General features: G+C 43.7%; 1 pseudogene; it reads right to left on the bottom strand.

Moving 5' to 3' along the window:
* Positions 1-2,875: 2,875 nt before the first annotated feature.
* LOC147465893 (uncharacterized) lies at positions 2,876-15,364 on the bottom strand (annotated as a pseudogene).
* Positions 15,365-15,990: the final 626 nt, after the last annotated feature.

Below are 15,990 nucleotides of genomic sequence, written 5' to 3'. Positions count from 1 at the left end.
AAAGGTAAGTTTAGGTCGGGTTCCTACCTCAAGCTCAGCCCTAGCTTGCCTAAGGTCAAAGGACTTTTAACACTAACCATTGGAGGTCTTTAATGAAGCTAACCCTAAGGTCCTTTAAGCTCCATTAGATGCACGTTGCTTTTTGATAGACTACCTCCTTTTGGACCCCTATTGAGATGTAACCATCTCTCCTCTTGGTCCTCTTTTGAGGTAAGTCTCGAAGCACTTATTGCGCATTGCTCTTTGATAGACCATCTCCTTTTGGACCCCTATTGAGATGCAACCATCTTTCTTTTTGGTCCCCTTTTGAGATAGGTATAGAAGCACATGTCTCTATTCTAATAACTCTTGTTCCCGTTTATTCTCCCACATTAAATGATTCAATTTAATATGAGAAAATCATTTGGTACAGTTAGATATTAGATTTTATGACAAAAGCAGTAGCTAGTCAGTGTGTGGAAGTTAAGTGTTTTTCTACTCACAATTGCAATATCCCAATTTTCATGTTTAGGAATAGATTTAGGTAGATTATTTGATCTTGATATAGAGCTGTCCCCATCAATGAAGATTTTCTTGAATTGTTTATTTGCATTAAAATCTTGAAAAGAATTTGATTCTTAGTCGAAACAATGCAAAAACAAAGTTCACAAAAAGGTTTTGCATAGATAAGGGTTTCTGAGAACATAAAAAGACATTTGGGAGGGTTCTGCACATAAAAAACTCAAATCTGCAAAGTTAGACATTATACGTGTATAATGTCTCAAGGGCTAAAAAGAGACCAAAACTGTGAAAATTGACTGTACCAGTGTGTTCAAAAGGTCATTATATCCTAGTAACTCCTTAAGTGGGGAGTTTTGGTATAGAATTGAGGACCAAAAGCCAAAAGATGGAATGGTTGGTACTGAAAAAGAAAAAACTAGTATTTGTGAGCTTTTTTGACCTTTAAAGTTTGCTATAAACACATGTACATGTTGCTGATGATAAGGGGAACTTAGAATAGAAACAAATCTGGAATTTGAGTTGATAGACATCATACACATATGATGTCTCCAGCACTATCCTGAGACAAAATTTTGAATGCAGGGTGTTGATTTGTGCTTCCAAGACTTGTATAACTTGGGCATCTGCCCCTGCACTTGCCCTCACCGCCCTTGGTGTAGCCCTTAGTATTTTGATTGTAAGGTCTTGGAGCTCTAATTTCTCCTTCAGCTCTAGGACCTCGCCCTTTGCTGCTTCTACTTCATCCAAGGCCTGATATTTTTGCTCTTGGAGAGTCTTGATTACTCTCGAGGCTTCATTCATCTCTAGTGTGAGAGTGTCTCTTTTGCTCTTAGATTCCCTTAGTGTTGCAGTAAGTGTGTCAAGATCCTTCTCTGCTTCTTTGGCCTTCAAGTGGGTATCTTGTACTAGATTTGAGAGATTATCATGTTCCATTTTCATATTGTCATCCCTAGTATGCAACATGCTATTCTCTTCAGCAATGGTGAGAGACCGCGTCCTGACTATGTCCAATATTTGTTAGGTGGCTCTTATGTCATCTTTAGTTGCTGCTACCAGGTTTCTAGCTGTGGGTCTATTGATTGGACCAGCCAATGGAACCTGATAACCCGTACTAATCATTACTCCTGCAGGTGGTGGTGCTCGGCATGGGTTAGCCAAAGCTCTACATTGAGGCACTAGAGGGACTTGAACCATCACTGGCACTCCAAGCTATGGTGAGTATCTTTCTGGAGCTCTTTGTTGAGACTCTTGGTCTACCTTCCTCTTTTCAGATTCATCATCTCTTTCCTTGTCCTTGGGGAGCTCTTGTCTCTCTCTTTCTTCCTTTGCAGCCCATGGGGGTTTGGAGTTCTGTAAACCACTATTGAAGCCTCTGCCATTGTATATCCCGCTTGAATGAGACCTTCATAAGTATTCCTTTCATCTTTTTCCTGATCTTCATGTGCAAATGTGGCCTCTTCTGTTGCTTTTGGTGGGTTCAGGTGTAGATGGTTTTGGACTTGGAGGAGGTGTGGGAGAACTTGGTGGTGAAGGTGGCGTTTCATCTTTCGTTTGCTCTTCCTCTTGATCCTTCTTCACCGGTGTTTTTGATGTTTCCTTCAACTTCTTTTTGATGTCTTGCACTTCTTCCATCATGAAAGGCTCTAAGTTTTGCTAATCAATTACCCTTTTCGTCTCTTCATATGCCCCAATGTAATGGTCAAAATGGTCCTCTAGTGGTTTAAAGGAGCTTCCTCCAACTTCAGTCGCGGGTCTGGCACCCAATATTCTTCAAAATCTCCTTTTAATGCTCTTTTTGCTATGAACTTTTCTATTAGTCTTTCAATCCGAGTAGCTTTTTGATTGTGTGTTTCCTTGGGTCTGGATTCCCTGGCCAATGCTGCTTTTCCTTTCTTCCTTGGTGGCTCCACAGGCTCGTCTTCAGGCATGGTTTCCAACTTTCTTCTTAGCCTTGTGGTGATGGGTGAAGCTATTTCTTTCACTGGCTCATCTTCGATATCAGGTTTCATTTTAAACCACTCATTCTATGTTGGTGGTTCAGGCCAATGTCCTCTAGCCCCGATTGCATCATATGCAATTTTTGTCAAGGTTTCCCCTCCTCCAATGTACTTGGGCTTTTCCATGCCCATGCTAACCACTTGCTCATGTAGGTATTGGGAGTAGCTTACTTCTTTGGGTATGCTGCTTTTTAAAGCCCACATTATAGTAGTTGCCAGTGCATGGGGAGAGTTGTGTATTTCTGTGGCCTCTTGCTGCAAACGTGGAAGTATTGGTTGTAGAGTTTGCATATCTTTGCAGCTCTTGGGTCCACCAGGTCTTCAAATGTCTGATTAAACTTCTTTTATGTGTAGACCTTTATCTCATCTCTTCTTTATCAAACTGAGCTTCCCCTATTGTGGAGCCTAAGTGCATCTTCTATGGTTTGAGGTGTGATCAGAGTTTCTGTCTTTTGGCCATCCAAAGCTGTTATCACTGCCTTGCCGTCTTTTTGAATAGAGCTGACTAGCTCATATACTCTCTGAACATCGACACTTGCTGGTGGTGCCGTGTAGAAATTATGGAGGTCCACTCTTTCTAGCTGGTGGAGGGTTTCTTCTCTGTTTGCCATTTCTAACATCTCCCGTGGATTCATTTGGATATCCACTGTGTTGCCTCGTGGGTCTTTGAAAGTGCCTTGATATACTGCAACTCCTTCCTTTTCTAATGTGGCCTCATCTACCCAGGCCTTGGCTAGCTTGAGTGTCTCCTCTGGAAGTGTATAGGATTCACTGATTGCAATAGTGTCTCCTCTGGAAGTGTATAGGGTTCACTAACCGCAATAATGTCTTTTACAGACATCCTCTTCTTCTTTGCTGGTGATTTACTGGACTCCATAGATCCTGTGGACAGTTCAAATGATTAAGTTAGCTTATCCTGCATTTTCCCAATTTCTATGTGTCCAAATGACTTTTAACTTGAAAAACAGGCTAATTAGAGCCTAAGGTTGCAGTCCATATGGTGATGATTGCTTTTGGGTGCAAAATAATGCTGTGAGACATTATACGTGTATAATGTCCAAGTGATCAAAACAAAGTGATATTTCACATAAGCACAACACTCACTATGTACTTCATGAATATATGTATGGATTTCAATTTGGATGTTGTTTGGACAAGTTGTGACCACTAGAACTCCCTGCAAGCTTGAAACTGGATTTTGGCTTAGTTCTGAGTATATGAGGCTTAAATGGGATGAAATTGGGTAGATGCACTCATAATCCTGTACTGGAGTCTTAGATTGGTCAAGGTTAATCTCGAGGTTCATCTTCAAAGCAGTGAGACTTTATACGCGTATAAAGTCTACTGTGTTACAAATGACTCAGGCTTTCAGTGTAAGTAGTCATTTGCATGTGATACCCATTTGTGATAGTGGAATTTGATTTTGGATTCTCCTCATGAGCCAGGAGCCAGATTTCACTTATGGAGCTTGGGATTCCGATATTGGGGTTAAGATAAGTAAATGGCCATAGAATTTTATGGGACTTGAGCTTTGGGTTGATATTGTTGGGATAAAAGCCTTGGAGTTGAGAGTTTTTCCCTAGACTGTAATTTAATCATTGGGAGACTTCATACGCGTATGAAGTCTTCATTGAGTTTTCTGGCTTAGGCTTCTTCTGTAGCTTCCTTTGGTGTCTGGGACTCCCCTTATCAACTCTGATGCTCATTTGGATGTGGGCTAATTGGATGGGGTCTAGAAAACTCCACAAGAGGAGCTTTCTGCTTTTGTGCTTCAAGTGGTCATCATCTAGCCCAAACTTGTCCAAATTGAAGGTATGCATTATATACAACATGGTGCACAAGCCAGTGCTAAGAATTTCTTGGTTTGGCTTCTACATAATAGTTTAGACTTTATATGCATGTAAAGTCTCCTGATGCAAAATAGTTAGAAATTCCATAGGCTGGTGTTGTATGGCTTGTGTAAAGTGTCCATGAATTTTGATATGAATTTGAAATTGTGAATTGTGTTAAAAGGCTTCAAAAGATGTCAATACACATGTTTAGCTTTTCTGAGTGAATGAAGGTCATAACACCTCCAATTGTGATTGATGTGTGTTAGAGGGCTCATGATGATGTGTTCCAAGAGCTAAAGGCTTTAAATCCCAGCTAGCATACCATATCAAGACTGGTATACTTTATACGCGTATAAAGTCTTCTTTAGAATTCTTGACCCAGACTTGTTGCAGACATAGTCCATGATGTTTATAAGGCTTTGATAGATGCACACATGAAATTGGGTAAGTGTTCTTGAACTTAGGGCCATAAATCAGGTTATGACATTTTGTGTTTGAAAATGAAGTGAGTAATGACCAATGCATTCCCAATTTGGTCCAAATTTGGTGTAGAGGCTTGGTGTGATATGATTTACAAGTTTGGATGATCAATTTGTTAGCAGCACTCCTCTATTGTAGAGTTAGACTTTATACGCATATAAAGTCTATTTTTATAGAATGCATTATTGAGCATAGTCATATGATACTTGGGCTAGGTTTATGCTGTGTACAAAATTTCACATGATTTGGAGCCATTTTGATAAGTCTAAAGCCAAATATTGGAATTAGGCTGAGACTTTGAGTTTTTTGGTTCTTGGTTGCCATTTTGATAAGTCTAAAGCCAAATATTGGAATTAGGTTGAGACTTTGCGTTTTTTGGTTCTTGGGTGCCTAATAGCTCCAAATTTAATGAAATTTTGTATGTTCCATCTAGAGGGTATGCAGAATGATGCTAATTCATGTGGGTGTTTCTTGTGCAAATCTGTCTGTGAGACTTCATACGCGCATGAAGTCTTTAGTGATAAAAATTGATATTGATGCTTTGAGGTGTTTGGTGATTGTGCCTTAAGCCGTGCTAGCTGTTTTTCACTGTAAAGAGTCAAGTGATCAGCTTTGAAACTCCCTGCTTGGTATTTCAATCTCCGAAAGGGATTTCTCCATTGTGGCCGTGTTTTCTTAGAGATTCTTTTTGATCTTGAATTCCCCCGCATGTGGATGTACCTGGGCATCCTCCTGTGGCTATGATGAATCCTTTGAACTCACAGATGCCCCTTTTGGCGATTTGTCACTCAAATAGCATCTTTTGGTGAGGAGACTGTCGACAATAGTTTTTCTTGACGTTTGACCTTACATGTTGGTTGTTGATGATATGTCGATGAAGCCTGTGAAGTTTGGTGGCAAACGGACACCTATCTCGAGCGTGAGGCCCAAATGACGCTTTGCGGCCCTGAAGCCTTGCCCAATGTTTTGACCCACTTTTTGATGGTCAATTCAGACGGAGACTTACTTGGCTTATAGACATGCTTGAGATGTATCTTCTCTTGAATTTTTGCATCGTTTCGACGATTGTTTCCCGATTAGTCTTTGTCTTGCCCCAAGAGGTTAGGGTTTTTTTTGGTTGACCTAAACCCTCATTGGAGGTTGTAGAGGTATTCTTTTAGTTTAGGGTTAACCCCCCATCAAGTCTTGTAGCAACCAGTTGGGTGGTTGATGCGTTACAGACCCTTTTCAGTTTCTTTCCTGCGAAGCCACATTGCTGATTTTCGAAGTTTTTCGCGACAAAGAGAGTGTAGAACAAAAAAAGCTCATGGTAACGAGTCTACCTCTCATATTTGGCACTGATAGGTGTGTCGTGTGCGTCGTACGGAGTCGCTAAAGATCCGATCGCTCTAGGTCTCTCAAGCTCTCTCTCACTTATGAATAGTGAAAATGAGCTATTAAGTGGGACCAAAAGAACTTATATCGGGGGTTCCTGGACCACTTTTTACCAAATTTGACATGTGCTCCTATCTTGTTATGAAATGTACTTTAAACTCAATTTTTTTTTCATTTGGACTCCAGTTTGCTTTGTTTTTGAAAGATTTGTCAATTGGGCCAAAGATCGACCAATTTGGCTTTCCGCAACTTTTCACATATTTGCACCCCGACTTCACCATAAGTTGTCAATTGCTTATTGATCACTCCTATATTTTTCTTTTGTCGCCAAGTTGTCATTTCACCCGCTTTTTCTATTTTTCTTTGTTTTTGGCTGAAAAAATAATCAAAAATAAAGGAAAATATCTAAGTTGACCCGAAAATTATAAAAAAATTGAGATAATTAGGTAATATCATAAAAAACCACTATATACATCTATCCATAGTATTTTTGGCCGGATAGCTCCGTTTTCTCGCTTTTTTTGCATGAAAACTATAAATTTTAGATATATACACACACCTAGAGGCTGATCATCTTGGTGTTTATCCTCTGTTATCTTGTTATTACACAATATTTAAGGGCATGTCTGTTCGGGTTTATCAAAATATTCGCAATCAAACATAAAAGCAAGGAAAATAGTGCCCTTTTTTACACTTGTAGCGTGTCGGTTCCTTCCCCTTCCTAGTCGAAGTCCTCCTGGACGACCGTGTCGATGTTGAAGCTTTGCATGGAAGTATGTTCCTGGGAAAGTTGTCTGAACAATAAGCTCTCAAGTATTTTGGCTCTTTCCTTGATGGTCAATAGAGTTTGTGAAGCCAAGCTGCTCAATCTTTTGGTCTCTGTGATTGTTCTTTGCTTAGGTCTCCACCACTGAACCTTTGATACTAGTTGATTGGAGCTTGCGATTTGTTGTGTGTAGAAATTTTGTACTAGTAGTTCAATTAGTGTGATTCGATGCCAATGCCCATTGTGCGGGATGGGACGCTCGATTTGAAGGTCCACTTAAAATAGGTTATGCTATTTTGAAAACTTGAGTTTGACTTTTTTTGTAGACGACAGTGCAAAAGCAAGAGACAGCGAGAGTGGAATTTTGAGAATCCTCTGCTTCAGCTATGGCCAATCAGGCCGCTTCTCTTCCCCAAGATCGAATCCTCTACAGACCTTCAATCACTTCGCCCTTTCCACCTTAGATTGATGACACATCTCGCTCACAGTTCCATCAACACTTCTCTGTTGTAGGATCTTGACAACATCATGGCTCTGGATCCCTTCAGTTTCCTTGGTATAGCCTTTATCCTTTGTTCGGTCCTGATCATCTACCACTCTACTTCATCTACCCTTAGCCCATCAACCCATCTTCTGTGCTTCACTCCTTCTTTCGTTCTGCAAATAATCTCCTGCATTCACTCCTCTCTGGTTTTCTGCTCATAGAACCCTTCTTTTGCTTCCCCTTGCCGCTTCACACTCTCTGTCCACCAAGCTCTTCAATTTCAGACATCCAATTCTGTACCGCTTCTGCACCTCTTTATCGTCGTCCAATCCAGTCCTCCCTAAATCTGCTGCAAATTTTTGCATGACTTAAAATTCTTTGCATACCTCATCATTACAACACTTTCTGCAAGAAGTCCCATCCACATTTCTAATCATTCAAACTGCTTTGACCCATTCTTGATCTGGTTTTGTCAATTTTTAACCTCCACCTTGTTCAATCCCGATCTCTGACTTCTTGTAGCTTCATGGCTAGCTTCTCCCGGCAGACTCACCCATGATAATTGCCTTCCAAGCAAAAGAAAACACACCAAACTAGGTTCAAGCATGCGAGATATATGGATTGGAGTGCTCCATAGCCACGAAGGCAGCAAGAATGCTCTCAAGAAACACACACAAAGACCATGCTCTCTCTCTCTCTCTCTCTCTCTCTCTCTCTCTCTCTCTCTTGCTAATGTCCATAGCCATGCACACACAGGAAAGCCTATACTATACTAGAGCACACAAGAGAAATGCAAGAATCCCATCCTCTTCTTGTTACCATATACATGTGGTAGTGATGTGTGTGAACACACTAGGACCGCCGGGGCATTTTTTCCCTCTTTAGGAGGTTTTTTCCCCCGTGCATTGTATATACGCCCATCACTCTAGGGCTATCCATCTTTCCATTGCACACTAAGTAACACACTCTCTATTGTGTGCCTTGAGCTTCCTTCATCTTCTCCAAGCTGTGTGTGTTTCTCTGCAACCCTAATTCCAACAATTGGTATCAGAGCAGGTCACGCCCTCCCGGGCTTAGTCGCCAGCTGCTCCAGCACACGCCTGCTCACTTTCTCCGATTTTAGTGAGCTTTGGGGAGGGATCGCAGGTCGACAAAAATTTTGGGACAACTTGAAGAGCTTGGTCTGCTCAGAATTTTGGTTTGGGCTCATTTCGGCCTCCGTTTCCACTACAGGTGGTACTGCACAGGCTATTTCGTCATTTTGTGCAGAATTTCTGTCAGTGCCGTTTTTTGCATAACAGGTGCCTTATAGTCTTCTACGGTTTGTGCTATATAGCACAGGTTGTTCCCGCTTCGTTTCTCCTATTTTCAGGCAGTTTTCACATCAGGTGCAACATTTACCATGGCTGACAACAACACAGATGTGTTCAAGATGTTTGCTGCTGAGGACAGGTTGGATGGGGACAACTACCCTATGTGGGCTTATATGATGCAACATGTTCTTGTGTCAAAGGGTGTCTGGAACATTGTGCAGGGCATTGATGTACGTCCTGGTTCTGAGGATGTAGGCGATGTTGAGGATGTTGTAGGTCTTGCTGCAAGGATTGCAGCTGTTAGAGTTGTTTTGCCTATGGCAAAACAAGCTCGTTGGGATGTTAAGGATGCGCAGGCTCATGCATTGATTGCGTTGTCTGTGAAGTGCACCATTGTTCCTCACATCCGTTCAGCAAAATCTGCAAAACAGGCTTGGGATATTTTAGCAGGTCTTTATGCAAGCCGCAATGAGGCTAAAATTGCTTTGTTGCGTAAAGAGATGGAGTTGAAGATTATGCACGAGGAAGATGATATGGACACTTTCCTTGCTAGTGTCAAGGATATCAATGAGCAGCTTATTTCTGTAGGTGAAGTCATTTCAGACAGTTCCCTTGTGCAGACTGTTCTTGATGCCTTACCAGATTCCTACAAGACTTTTGCTAGTACTTGGAGACTTATGACCCAAGGAAATCCTGAAGTTGTCAAGTTTGATGCATTATGCACATTGCTGTTGCAAGAGTCACTTTCCAGAAGAAATAGGACTAGGCAGTGTGCAGTTGAACAGGCTTTTATTGCTTCTCAAAGAAAGGGTGGTAACAGTAATGCAGCCACTTCTTATGGTTCTGCTGCGAGTGGCAAAAATTCTGTTCCTAATGCTTCTGCTGGCAGTACTTCGTCTGGCAATTCTGGTGATAAGGGCAAAAAGAAGATGCGTTGCCATTATTGTAAAGCCAATGATCACTTGATCAAGTCGTGTCCTAAGTTGAAGGCCAAAGAGGCTAAGAAGAAAGAGGGTGGTTCCACTGCAAATGCTGGTTCCACTACAAATGCAGCCATTGTTGAGTCTTCTGTGAAAGGAGACTGTAATGGTGATGTTGGTGTAGAATGGGCTTTTAGCGCAGAGTGCACTTACAATCCTGCTGTCCATGATGCATGCTTGTCAGTTGCTACAGATTCACATGTGTGGTATTTTGACAGTGGTGCTACAAAGCACATTACCTCACATCGTGAATTGTTTACCTCTCTCGAGTCTGTCCCTCATGGGAATTCAGTCACTTGTGCCAGCAACGCCTCTTATCCAGTTCAGGGAGTTGGAAAGATTGTGCTCACTGCTGCTAATGGCAGTTCCTTCACACTTGTTGATGCACTTTATGTACTTGGGATCAAGAAGAATCTCTTGTCTGTATCCGCACTTGCTAGACTTGGACTTGTAGTCAAATTTGTGGATGACAGATGTACAGTTCATGATCTCAGTTTTGGTGATGAAATTGTTGCATCTGGCCTTTTGTGCCGTGGGTTGTATAAGCTCACTTTGTATGACAAGTGTGGACAAAATTTTGCAAATGCTGTTGCAGATTCAAGGGCTATTTCAGATGCAAAACTTTGGCATGCACGTTTTGGTCATTTGAATTTTGTCAGTTTGCTGCGTTTGCAAAAATCTGATATGGTTGCTTCTTTGCCGCCTCTTGAAGCACCTGTCAAACATGTTTGTGAAGGCTGTATTTTGGGTAAGATGCAGCGTTCTAAGTTTCCAAAGGATTGTTCAGTTCGGGCCACATGCAGGTTGCAGCTTGTGCATAGTGATGTTTGTGGGCCCATGCAAACTCCGTCCTTGGGCAATTACCTGTACTTCATGACTTTCATTGATGATTACTCCAGGCATGCATGGGTATTTCCGCTTAAAGCAAAGTCCGAGGTTTTTATGTGCTTCAAAAAATTTCTGGCTATGGCTGAAAATGTCTCGAAATGTACTATGGGCACCCTCCGTTCCGATCGAGGGGGGGATTATATGTCTCATGAATTTAATGCATTTCTGGCTTGTCGTGGGATAAAACACCAATGTACAGTGCCTTATACACCTCAGCAAAATGGTGTTGCTGAGAGGAAAAACAGGTCACTGTCGGAAATGGCACGATGTATGGTCAAAAGTCAAGCTTTACCGCATTCTTTTTGGCTTGAGGCCATCATGTGTGCCACTTATGTACTTAACGGGTGTCCTACGAAAGCTTTGCAGTCTATTACTCCATATGAAGCATGGCATGATAGAAAGCCTTCTATTGAGCACATGCGTGTTTTTGGCTGTTTGGCATATGCTTTGGTGCCACAAGTGCAGTGCAGAAAATTGGATGATAAGGCTGTCAAATGTATTTTTGTTGGTTATAGTGTTGAAAGCAAAGGTTACAGGTTGTATCATCCGCAAACAAAACGTATTCTGGTTTCACGGGATGTAGTGTTTGTGGAAGATTCTGTTCAGCCCTTGCTGTCATGTACCAGAGACAGTAATGTAAGCTCACAGGACATTTATGACACTTTGTTGCCTCTTTTCAGTGGTGGAAATACGAATGCAAGTTCCAATAAGGCAAATGTACAGCCTATGGGAGTTTCTGAAAATGTTTTAGATCAGCCTATTACTGATGCAGATGTACATGATGTACTTGATGAGGAAAGGGCTGAAAATGAGCAGGCTAGAGGTATGCCAAAATGGCTGGTGCACACTTTGCGTGACAGTAAATTGGATGCACCTTTGTCTAGTCGTACTCGTTCAGGCTCTCGCCATGCATCTTATGCATCAGATTGTTATGCTTTGGCTGTGTCTAGCTTACATGACGTTGAGGAGCCTCTAACTTTTGATGAAGCACAAAATTCAGAAAATTGGATGGCTGCCATGCAATCAGAATATGATGCACTTATAGAAAATGACACATGGACTTTATGTGATTTGCCTCCTGGCAAAAAGGCCATTGGTACGAAGTGGGTTTACAAGTTGAAATGCAAGCCGGATGGTGAGATCGATCGCCATAAAGCTCGACTTGTTGCAAAGGGTTATGCACAACAAAAAGGCATAGATTATGAAGAGACTTTTGCTCCCACTTGTCGTATGACTACTTTGCGTTTTCTATGTGCATTGGCAGCTCATTTTGGTTGGGATGTACATCAATCAGACATTGTTACTGCTTTCTTGAATGGTGACATATTTGAGGAAGTTTATGTAACGTAGCCTCGCGGTTTTGTCATAAAAGGACAAGAGGACAAAGTGTGCAAATGTAACAAGGATTTGTATGGGTTGAAGCAATCTCCTGGTATCAGAGTGTGTATGGCTCAGACGCCTTATGGCTGATTTGGGTGTTGGACAGGACACTGCCAACAATATCTACACTGACAGTCAGAGCGCATTGGCAGTTGCGAGGAACCCAGTTTTTCATGCTCGCACAAAGCACATTGAGGTGCATTACCACTATGTCAGGGAGAGGCTCTCAGCAGGAGAGATCAGCTTGGCTTATGTGCCAACACAGGACAACCTTGCAGATCTTTTCACAAAGGTATTTTCTCGTGAGAAGCTTGAAGCTTTCCGCAAAGCTTTGGGCTTACTCCCCTTTGTGGACTGATCCTGTCCTCAGGGCATGGCACTTCCATTTACTCATGTGCCAGCTCTCGTTCACTGCATCACTCCAGGGGGGATTTGTTACCATATACATGTGGTAGTGATGTGTGTGAACACACTAGGACCGCCGGGGCATTTTTTCCCTCTTTAGGATGTTTTTTCCCCCTTGCATTGTATATACGCCCATCACTCTAGGGCTATCCATCTTTCCATTGTACACTAAGTAACACACTCTCTATTGTGTGCCTTGAGCTTCCTTCGTCTTCTCCAAGCTGTGTGTGTTTCTCTGCAGCCCTAATTCCAACACTTCTTCATCCTCACTCTCTCCCTCCATAGCTAGGAATAATTTACACAGAGAGAAGCAAGAAACATTAGAGAGAGAGTTGTGCCCAATCCAAGAGAGTTTGAAAAGAAGCTGTGCATGGGTTGATAAATATAAGTTGGTTACAACCTCCTCTAACTCCCCAAATCACACAACCTCTCTCCCTTTCTCTTTTTTTAAAAAAAATTCAAAACTTGAAAAGCGATACATTTTGAACCTTAGGCTTAAAGCTTTATTTGTGTGTACATAAGCTATCGCTTGACTTTTCAGTACAAGAGAGAGTTTCCATGCTTTGTCTTTTAATTGTGCGGACCCGCTAAATAAGCCACGCTTTTACAAATTATATGAGCGCAAATCATGTAGCAACAAGGGTACAACACAAGGCATAGATTTCGCACAAACATGGATGGAAACAATGACTTTTAATAAGAATTTTTGCATCTTTTAGCCTTTTTGGTGTCAAAATTGGAGGCTATCAATGTGCACCAGTGTGAACGAGTTGACTGTTAATGCATTCTTGTGCTTAGCCATGAAGGTTGTCTTCCACTCTAGACCCGCTACTATGAGGTCTTCAATTGCTCTCTCTTGAAATGTCACAATTTCGATAGCTTCCATGTGAATCTCACAATAGTGAAGGAAGAAGTCTCTTTTTGTCTTCAGTTGTTAGCCACTTGAGCAGGGCATAGGGGAATTGGGGCTCAAGAACCTCATCTTTGAGCTCTACTGGTGTAATAAGCTTCAGTAGGTTGAATTTGATCAATTGTTTCTCATAGAGGAGGTTCCTGGCCACCACTTTCTGCATTGTCTTTTAGGGGTCTTTTGGTAGATGAGCGTTCTACAAGGGCACATTGTCATGAGAAGAGGATGCGGTACCTCCATCTATTGGGCCCGTTCCTTGCTCCTCTTGCATCTCCATATCATCTGCTTCCTCTGTAAAATTGGAGAGAGTGTTGGTTGGGCGTAACTCCTCTGAAGGAAGCTCTGTAGTAGCAATCATTTTGGTCATGGATTCCCCGAGTTCCTCCACTTCTGAGAGCAGTGCCTAGATGGTCATTTTGTGCATGACACTCTCCTCCTTGTGGGGTTTGCTCTCCCTGTAGCTAGCTTGCTTGGTCCATTACCCATGTGTGTAGCAACTTGAGGGTGATGTCTGCGCATGTGTAAGGGCAGTTGCCTCTTTAGCACTTTGGTATGCCTGGGCGTATAGTTTCTCTTTCTTCTCTAGGGCAATCTGATTGCTTTGTGTGATGCCCTCTTGGATCTCCTTGGTCTTCTTTTATTTCTCATAAAGCTTGGAAAATCTATTTGCCTCATCTTTTTTTTTTTCCGAGAAAAAGATCCTTCTATTAGTTAATGAAAACTTCCCATAGGGCTACATCCACCTCTGCAGGAGAGGGCTACAACAAGCATGATGGGGAGACTCTCCCAATGAAAAAACAGCATATATTCAATGGGGCTAAATAAGAGATGGGAGGAGGGAAAAGCCACACAGGTGGACAGTAGTGCCATCTGAGCACCCCCTGGACCATGGTGTAAAAAGTCCTAGGGCGCCAGAGTCGAAGGAAAGCCTCTCGGCGCTCCCGCATGCGGTCGGAGCTGCCCTGCAGTCCCTCAAGCTGTCCTCTGAGAGTATGGATCAGCTCTAGCCAAAAGTCACGAACAGCCTCTGCTGGTGGCACAGGGCGAGCCTCAAAGATTCGAAAACAGCGGGCCCGCCAGATGAACCAGAGAGCTAAGCCGCTGATGAGCTCCCAACACTCCTCCCTCTCACTCCTCCACTCCTGTGGAGTAAGATCTGTAATAGGCTGGAGTGTAGGTCGCCCCCCCTGTATCACTATCATCCTGTTGGTGGAAGATAGCTCAAACTGAAGTGCCGGGCCCGTGAGGGTGGACCAAGCTGCTGCCCCCCAAGTGTACTGTCGAGCCGTGGAGAGGGCAGGCATCAGCCGAAGAACTCGTAGCCACACCTGCTGGGCCGAGGGAAAGTCCCAAAGACAGTGACACTGACTCTCCACCAACTGGTCACAGGCTGTACATGCGGCCGAGAGACCACTATGCACAAGCCAGCTCCCAACTGCTGTGGCTCTGTGTGCAACCAACCACTGGAACAAAGTGACGCGCCTCGGCTGTCTGGAGTCCCACAGCCTCTGCTAAAACGTTGCCAAGAACTCAACTGTGAGGCCCTCCTCCTGCCAATGACGTGCTGCAGCGGGGCGGGCCTCTCTCTGCGCTGCAAGTATATGACATCCTAGCCGAACAATGTACTGAAAGAAAGGGACTCCTGGGCGGTCTGCAGAAGAGAAGGGGTCCCTCCATAGCCACTCACCAGGATCCCACTGCACTCGTGCCAATGGACAACACTCCCAAGCCCATAGCCTCCAGTGCCCTCTCTCAAGAGCTGCTGGGTCAGGGTCTATGACGCAAGTCCTCCCACAGATGCCCACAACACGGATCCTCTGGAAGCAGCACTCTGCTACCTTCGGGGCCTCTACTGCAACTCACTGTAATCGTCCCTCACCCTGAAGCTCAAACAACAGGGCTGGGACAGTCTTTGAACAGGCCCTGACTGAGATGAGAACCTCGAGTCGTGTGAAGGCTCCCATCCATCGGGGTGCCACTGGATCGAGAGGTGTGAGCCACTCAACGGGAACTGACTCTGAGATGTCCTGACACATGCTCTGAACCCCTCTCATGCCCTGTAGCTGGACAGCCTGTATCTCCTCTGACAGACCTGTGAACTCTAGCCAGTCACCTAGAGAGCACGTTGGACCTGCTGCCATGGGACCCCAAGAAACATGAGGCCTACTCCCAACCAAGTGGCCTCTCTGGGTGCTAACCATGGGGTTCCAGACGAGGGGCTGCCGTAGACGCTCGTCCGTGCATGTCGGTTGTCTCTGCTCTAGGCCTGCTCTAGGCCACGCCGTAAGAGCTTCCAAGAACGAAGCAAACTCATAGCGAATCGGTCCTCCAGTCTCCTGCTCAAACCAACTCGGCGCAACTCTGTGAAGATCCATCTGGTCGAAAGTTGCCAAGGTCCTCCTGACTGAGGCACCCTGGCACAAAGCCTCTGCAGCAAGAACTCCTTCCAGGGCTCCTCGCCTGGAAGAAGTCCTCTGACGACGAACTTCCCAAGAAGGGCTCTGCTGTGCTGTGCTGGATCAATGATCCCAAGCCCTCCGTGAGAGCAAGGGAGTGTGATGACCGACCAAGCCACCTTGGCTCGGGCAATCTGAGTGTCGCGTCCTGACCAAAGGAAGTTCTTGATCAGCCTCTCTACCTGGCTGATACAAGAACTGGAGAAGATCCAGCAAGAAGTGAT

This window comes from Adiantum capillus-veneris, chromosome 1 (genome assembly GCF_014529385.1).
Source record: "Adiantum capillus-veneris isolate H3 chromosome 1, ASM1452938v2, whole genome shotgun sequence".
Classification (NCBI taxonomy): Eukaryota; Viridiplantae; Streptophyta; class Polypodiopsida; order Polypodiales; family Pteridaceae; genus Adiantum; species Adiantum capillus-veneris.
Note: the sequence above shows the minus strand (reverse complement) of the source record. Positions and strands in the feature narration are given on the sequence as shown.